This window comes from Dipodomys spectabilis, unplaced genomic scaffold (assembly GCF_019054845.1).
Source record: "Dipodomys spectabilis isolate Male_0828 unplaced genomic scaffold, ASM1905484v1 ptg000228l, whole genome shotgun sequence".
NCBI classification, from domain to species: domain Eukaryota; kingdom Metazoa; phylum Chordata; class Mammalia; order Rodentia; family Heteromyidae; genus Dipodomys; species Dipodomys spectabilis.
The window spans coordinates 779,136-788,125 of record NW_024870905.1 but is presented as its reverse complement, the minus strand read 5'-3'; the positions used below and the strand labels follow the sequence as shown (position 1 = coordinate 788,125).

General features: G+C 35.1%; 1 non-coding gene across 1 annotated transcript; it reads left to right on the top strand.

Annotated features, from left to right (window-relative positions):
* The first annotated feature begins 8,659 nt into the window (after nucleotides 1-8,659).
* LOC122123433 lies at nucleotides 8,660-8,766 on the top strand. The gene has a single exon (XR_006150392.1). It is a non-coding gene; the product is annotated as a U6 spliceosomal RNA (small nuclear RNA).
* Nucleotides 8,767-8,990: the final 224 nt, after the last annotated feature.

Here is an 8,990-nt window from a genome sequence, read left to right as displayed (position 1 = left end):
AAAATGTTATGGAGATTCCTCAGAAGACTCCACATAGAGCTCTCCTGTGACCCAGCAATCCCACTTTTGGGCATTTAACCATATGATCACAAACAAGACCATACTAAAACTACCAGCACAACTATTTTTATTGCAGCATTATTTACCATAGCTAACATATGGAACCAACCCCGATTCTCCTCAGTAGATGAATGGATCAAGAAAATGTGGTGTACATACACAATGGAATTCTATGCCTCCATCCGAAAGAATGGCATTGACCCATTTGTTAGGAAATAGAATGACTTGGAAAAATTATATTAAGTGAAGTAAGCCAGGCCCAAAGAAATATAGGTCCCTTGCTTTCCCTTATTTGCAATACCTAGTATATATCTGAGACAAACAGAAACTGTCAAACAACTTGATATTAGGTGAAATGAACCACATGTTAAGGATTCAATTTTTTTAATTTCCTGTGATTGTTTCTAAGATGTTTATAAGGTGATTTCTTTGTTGCTTTGTATGTATCTCCCCCAGAGTATAAGCCCTGCTTTCACTGTATTTGGTGTTGATATATTTTGTGGAGGGAAACAGAAAAAAACAAACTGCTTAAATAGGCTTACAGGTGGACCCATTACAACTATAAGATTTACAAGACGTTATATTTATAAATGTACTTTACAACTTTGGTGGGGTGGAGGATGGACGGGTGGGGATGGGGTGGTAGGGGGCTGTAGGGATGGGGGTTTGGAAATGGGAAGGGATGTTATGGGGAAACAAAGGATGAGGCAACAATGCTTGATAAGAAATTTACTCACTATCTTGCATATGTAATTGTAAACCCTCTTATGATATTTTCATGATAAAACAAAACAAAACAAACAAACAAAAAATCTACCAAGCAAATGGCCCCCATAAACAGGTGGGAGTTACAATCCTAATATCTGAAAAAATTGACTTCAAATTAATATTAGTCACAAGAGATAAGAAAAGTTTATCATATACTAATTAAGGGATCTCTCCTTCAGGAGCATATTACAATTCTGAATATCTATTCGCAAACAACGGAGAACCCAAATTTATGCAAGAAACACTACTTTCTTGCAAAGATCACATAGATACAAAGACATTAAGTATTGGGGGATTTAACACACTACTATCACCACTAGATTGATCAACTCTTCAAAAACTCAATAGAGAAACTGCACACCTAACCAACTGCATAGGTCAACTAATTTTAACAGACATCTACTGAGTATTTCAACCAGCAGCATCAGAATACATGTTTTACTCACCAGCACATGGAACATTTTCCAAAATAGACCAGATTTTAGGTAACAAATCAAACTTGTCTAAATTCAGAAATATTGAAGTAATACCTTGCATTCGTTTAGAACACAATGGAATAAAATTAGAACTCCACACCAAAAGCCACCAAAGAGAGTCCTGTAACACTTGGAGGCTGAACAACACACTGTTGAATCACCAGTGGGTCACGGAAGTGATGAGAAAGGAAATTAAAATGTTCATGATATTCAACAAAAATGAACACACAAATTACCAACTCCTCTGGGATACAGCAAAGGCAGTATTCAGAGGCAAGTTTATAGCTCTGAGTTCCTACATCAACAAATTGGAGATATCTGAAACCAACAATTTAATGAGACATCTGAACCACCTTGAAAAAGAGGAGCAAGATAAACGCCAATACAATAGATGGAAAGAAATCATTAAAATTACATCAGAATTAAAAAAAATAGAATCCAAATATGAAAACAGAAAGAATAAAAAAAAAAGAATTGGTACTTTGAAAAATTAACAAATTTGACAGACCCTTAGCAAATCTTATGAGAAAAAGAAGAGAATACAATAAAAAAATAAACTCAGAGATGAGAATGGAAACATAAATACAGAAACAACCAAGATTCAGAATATTATAAGGTAATACTTTTCAAATCTTTATACTAGTAAGTTAGAGAACCTGGCAGAAATGGACGTTTTCCTAGCAAATATCTTAATGCTGAAAGTAAACCAAGATCAGTTAAACCGTCTTAACAAGCCCATATCAAACATTGAAATAGAAACAGTAATAAGAGACTTCCCGTCTCAGAAAAGCCCAGAACCAGATGTATTTACAGAGGAATTCTACAAGATCTTCATGGCAGAGTTCACCCCAATACTCCTTCAACTCTTCAATGAAATTGAAGGAGAAAGTTCACTACCGAAATCATTCTATGAAGCCATCATAACCCTTATCCCCAAACCAGGCAGGGACTCATCAAAGAAAGAGAACTATAGACCCATTTCTTTGTTCTCTTTCTTTGATGAGTGTTGATGCAAAACTTCTCAACAAAATTTTGGCCAATTGACTTGAACAATTCATCCAAAAAATCATACACCCCGATCAAACAAGATTCACTTCAGGGATGCAAAGCAGGTTCAATATAACAAAGTAAATTGGTATAATTTATCGCATCATCAACAGCAAGGATAAGAACCACATGGTTATCTCAATAGTAGCAGAAAAATCATTTGACAAGGTCCAACACCCCTTTGTGATGAGGGTTCTGGAAAAATCAGGAATCCAGAGAGCATTCCTCAATACAATAAAGGCTGTATATGACAAAAACCTACAGCCAGCATAAAACTTAATGGTGAAAAACTAAAGCCATTTCCTCTTAACTCAGGAACAAGAAAAGCATGTCCACTCTCTCCACTTCAATTTAGTATTAGAATGACTAGATACAGCAACAAGAAAAGAGGCAAATATAAAAATGATCCAAATAGGGAAAGATGAAATAAAACTCTTTCTCTTTGCAGATGACATTAGCTTGTGTTTAATGAATACCCCAGTCTCCACTCCCAAGTGACTCAAGCTGATTCTAAACTTTGGCAAAGTAACATGGTATAAAATTAACCCTCAAAAATCAATGGCTTTTCTCTATGCCAACAATGATAAAAGTGTGGCTGAAATCAGGAAAGCAACTCCATTTCTAATAGCCCCACAACAATAAAATACCTAGGAATTATCTTAATTTCTCTGTGATGAAAACTTTAAAAACTTGTAAAAGGAAATCAAAACATAAATTCGAAAGTGGAAAAATCTCCCATATTCCTGGATTGGAAGGATCCACATCGTGAAAATGGCAATACTTCCCAAGGTTATCTACTAATTCAATGCAATGCCTACCGATATTCCTACCAGATGCTTCAAGGAACAAATAAAGGACCCAAATAGCAAAAACAATCCTTAACAGAAAGAACAGTGCTGGAGGAATATCAATACCAAACTTTAAACTCTACTACAAAGCTATCATAATCAAAACAGCTTGGTACGGGCACAAGAACAGATCTCAGGACCAATGGAATAGAATTGAAAGGCCAGCAATGAATCCACAGACCTATAACACTGTAATCTTCAATAAAGAAGCTAAAAACTATAAAGAAAGAAAGACAGCCTCTTCAGTAAATGGTGCTTGCAAAATTGGTAAATTACTTGTAGAAAACGAAATCTAGATCCTTATATATCATCCTGCACCAGAATCATCTCCAAATTGATCAAATACCTCGGAGTCAAAGCAGACACTCTGAAAACTTTAAAGAATGGAGTAAGAGAAACCCTAGGTCTCCTTTTCACAGACCAATATTTTCTTTAAAGGGACCCAGAAACAGAACAAATCAAAGAAAGGATGGACAAATGGGATTGCATTAAATAGCAGAACTTCTGCATGGCAAACACATAGCTAGCAAGATCAATAGAAAGCCCATGGATTGGGAGATCTTCACTAGCCATACAAAGAACAAGGGCCTCATATCTAAAGTATACCTGGATCTCAAAAAAATTAAATCCCCCAACAACAAATCCTCAAAGAAACAACTTCCCAATAAATAAGTGGACTAAAGACTTAAATAGAAACTTCTGTGAATTGGAAAGAAGGATGGCCAGTAGACACATGAAGAAACGCTCAACCTCCTTAGCCAGAAAAGAAATGCAAATCAAAACCACATTGTGATACCTCCTCACCCCAGATAAAATATCTATAATCAAGATCTCTAATAACAACAGATGCTGGAAGGGATGAGGACAGAAGGGAACCTTACTGCATTGTTGGTGGGAGTGTAAACTTGTTCAGCCACTTTGGAAATTAGTATGGATTTTTCTCAAAGACTTTACATAGAGCTCTCCAATGACCCAGCCATCAGACTTTTAGGCATTTACCCAAAAGATCACAAACAAAACCATACTAAAGCTACCATCATAACTATGTTTATTGCAGCATTATTTACCATAGCTAAGATATTGAACCAAACAAGATGCCTCTCAGTAGATGAATGGATCAAGAAAATGTGGTCTATATACCCAATGGAATTCTATGCCTCCATCAGAAAGAATGACATTGCCACATTTGTTAGGAAATAGAAAGAATTGGAAAAAGTATATTAGGTGAAGTAATCCAGGCCCAAAGAAACATAGTTCCCTTGGTTTCCCTTACTTGCAATCCCTAGTGTATGTCTGAGACAAGCGGAAACGTTCAGATATATTAATGTTTAACGAAATGTACCCCAGAGAAAGGATTCAAATGTTTTTCTGTCTTATGATTGTTTCTAACATAGTTATAAGATGATTTCTTTCTTGCTTTGTACGTCCCTTCCACAAGGTATAACCCTGCTTTCACTGTATTTTATGTTGGTATTATTTGTGGAGGGGAAGGGAAAAAACAAATGTGGACCCATTGATGTACAAGATTTATGTCGAAAAACGAACTTTACAACTTTGTCTAGGGGGGATTAAAGGGGAGGGGGAGTGGGGGGATGATATGGGAAGGGATGGGAAGGGGAAACAAAGGAGGAGGCAAAAAAGCTTGATGAGAAATATACTCATTTGCTTGCACATGTAATTGGACCCACTGCTTACGATATTTTCACAATAAAAAATTATCTGAAAAAATTGTATGAATTGATAGTGCATATGATTTTATTTTTCATTACAAACATAGAATGTAGTAAAAGTTTTCATTGCAGTTACACTGTACTAGGTTGTGGGCAGATTCTAATGTAAATAATATACTGTGTTCATGTAGAGATTTTGAGCATCAAAAATTTTAATATGCCTGTGGTCCTAAAACCAATACCTTACTGATATTGTTTGACAAATACAACTTCCTATAAGTACAGAAATTTTCCTTGTATCTTTTTAATAAATATTTTATTGTAAATGTCCTGTGCAAAAGGTTTACAGTTACATAAATAAGGTAATGAGTACATTTCTTACTGAACATTTTTACCCCCTCCTTGGTTTTTCCCATAACATCCCTTCCCTCCACACCCCCTCAACCATTCCCTCCACCCCCCCCATCTGATAGAGTGTCTTGTACATCTCATTGTTACAATGGGTCAACCTGTATCCTTTCCTTGTATCTTCAATGAAGAAATGCTGGCTTGATTTATGCTGCTTCTACTTGTGTAGATACACCTAAAATCACTTGCTAAGTCCAAGAGCACATAAATCATATGCACATCATTTTTTTCATTTTGTTATAATTGTGTTCTATACATTTATTGACAGGTTAAAATTTATTCTCAAATTTTAATGCATTAAAATACTTTATTTTTTTCTTATTTTTTTAGCTAGGAAATCAGCAAGACCTCAGTATGTATTCCTCACATAGGACTTTTCAAATGGGTTGGTGAAATGTTGAGCTGAGCTCCCATCTTCTGAGGACTCACTCTTCTGCTTAGGAATTGATGCTGGCTGTTGGAAAAGAGCTCAAGGAAGAATGTCATTTAAAGCCTTATAACTTTATTCTGTACCAGGGTATTTTCCTGCTACTTTGGTTGTTGAGAGTGTCTACAAGAACAAGCATTCCCTAGGGAGCACGGAGATGCCATATGAGGTTTACTTACTGAGATTTCCGAGTGACTTGCTATCACTTGTACTGCATTTTGCAAATCGAATCTGTCAAAACCGTTTTAAGAGTTAAGAGGAGTGGTAAAAGAACTTTTAGAGATAAATACTTCTTCAACATATTTGGTTCCAAGCATTCTGTCTAAGGCATATTCAACAACTAGTGAAACTTGTGTTGTCTGTAGCTATGTGTCTTTTTCTATGTGTGCATGTATACATGTGTATATGTATGTGTGTATTTTTGTGTCTAGTAACATGCATGTCTACATATATAAGGGCATATACACACATATATTCATTTACAAATAAATATACATATATAAATATATGTGCATATATATATATATATATATATATATATCAGTTGTTCAGTGATTTAATCTATAGTTCCCAGCATATTGTCATTCTCCCAAAGTGTACATGATAAACTGCTCTGAGGATCTTTGTTGTATGATAGGCATCTTTTGTACTCACTTCCCGCATTAACCTTGTTTTTCATCCCTGAATAACTTCGGTCTACTTTCCATAGGTTAGCATTGTTTTCATTATATGTATTCACTGATAATAAAAGAAAAAGTCTGTAAAAGAAAAAGAACTTTTAGGTCAGAGGTTAAAAGTATCCTATCGTCTCAATGATTCTTATGGGATAAAATTTGTAATAGTAGTAAAAGTGAAAAGGAATTCCTAGATCTGTTGTTTTGCCATTTAAAATAGAATAGAATAACATCACTCACTGTTATAACTCTTAAAGAATGCAAGGGTAACTGATAGTCTCTATCATGTTTCCACAACACCAGTGGATTCTGAAGGATAATAGTAGACCAGCAGAAATTCTAAGTACCAGACATGGAGCATGAAAGAAAAAGAGAGGAAATAAGAGAGTGAAAGAGAAAGAGAAATATCACAATACTGAAAGTGCATAACAGATAAACAAGAGGTGTATGAGAATATTCATACTTCTATCTTTAGACTCTACATCTACATTTGGAAGTATTGGATGTATGATAAGCCATCAACATGAAATATAACGTTATTTTGATAAAAATAAAAATGACCCCGAAGAAAATATAAATGCACAAACAATCTTCACAGAAGCAAACTCTCAGAAATATTTCATCACTTTGAAAAGGATAAAGTGGCTGAAGTTAGTATAACTTTAGAAATATGACAATTCACAAAGACATAAAAAGATATTGATATATTTCATTATATAACCCAAAGAAGAAAGCAAATATTGTTTAGGTGATTTTTTTAAAACATAGTCTCTCAGGTACTGGGAAGGTGGCTCAGTGGTAGAGTGCCTGCCTTGCATGCATGAAGCCCTGGGTTTGATTCCTCAGCATGACATAAGCAGAAAAAGATGGAAGTGTGTTCTGGCTCAAGTGGTAGTGCTAGCCCGGAGCTGAGGGAGAGCACCTAGTACCCAGAGTTCAAGCCCCATGACCAGAAAAATCAAAATATAAAACAAAACAAAACACAGTCTCTCACTTTTGTGGACTCAACTCTGTAATACCAATGCTTCAGCCTAGGGCTAAGATTTTAGGTGTGGGTATTTATCAACACTCCTGATTCAGACTCTACTTAATCATTTTTAAAATTAATATTTTGTTCTTAATTTTCCTCTTTGTAAATTCATATGCCCTATAAAAAATGGTTTGGCCATCCCAGTAACCTTCTCAAAGTACCTCATATTGATGACTTTCAAAAAGTTGTATCATATTACTAGGAAAACAATGCTACAAATAAGGAAAACCAATAACAAAATATTAATGATTAAAATAAAACTAAAATAATTATCAGTGTTTTCAGTATTTGAAGGGTACTAACTATTAGATTTTACTATTTTCTCATATTCCTGTACATTTAAAATGGGCTAAGATTATGATATTCAAAAAGAGGTTTTTAGGTTATGAGTAATCTTTAAAGTTACCCACTAAGATTAATATTTATGGCTCATCTAATCATTTGTATATGGTTTATATCATCATTTGTTCCTCCCTAACATATAAAATAAGGAAGCCAGGGGCTGGGAAGGTAGCTCAGTGGTAGAGCGCTTGCCTTGAATGCATGAGGCCCTGGGTTTGATTCCTCAGCACCACATAAGCAAAAAGAAAAAAGTCGGAAGTGGCGCTGTGGCTCAAGTGTTAGAGCGCTAGCCTTGAGCTGAAGAGCTGAGGGAGAGTGCCCAGGCCCATAGTTCAGGCCCCGCGACTGGACCCCCAAAAAATTAAAAAACATAAAATAAAATAAGGAAGCCTTATAGTTTTAACAGAAACTGTGTAGTTAACAAAGTCTTAACTCTTTATTCTGCTCCTTTACACAAAGACTTGACAACTTCTCATTAGTAATGTTTCTATAAACTCTGAAATATACATACATAGTAGCATATGTCTGTTAACATAAATCTTAAATACTTTATCGAACAGTTTTATTACCTGCCAAACAGTCCTAGTTTTAGCATATATAAGCAAATTCCCAAAATTAAATATATTTAAACCATTAAAACTTTTAACAAAACTTAACACTTGCTGCAGTGTTCATTATCACAGGTGCCTTGTATAGAATAATTGAATTCCTCCACCTACACATCTCTTGAACAATAAATATCTGGAATTATTTTGTTTTTGACATGTCATTCTTGACTTTATTCTTAAATGTGTGCTTATGTAAGAAGTACATGGCTCTAAAATTTCATGAAAATTGTTTTAAACTTACTTTTTGTTGAATTGTCTAGTTTAAGAAAATCAATTACACTTTATGTATAAAACATGTTCTATGCTCTATTCAGCATCACGTACTCTAACATTGGAACGATACAGAGAAGATTTGAATGGCCCCTGCGCAAGTATGACAGGCAAATTCCTGTACCATTCCATACTTTTACAAGAACAGATGCTGGAGTGTATGTGACCACAAGGGAACTGTACTGCACTCTTGGTGGGAGTGTAAACTTGTTCAACCACTTTGGAAAGTAGTATGGAGGTTCCTCAAAAGACTCCACATAGAACTCCCCTATGACACAGCAATCCCACTTTTGGGCATTTACCCAAAAGATCACAAACAAGACGGTACTAAAACTACCAGCACAATTATATTTATTGCAGTA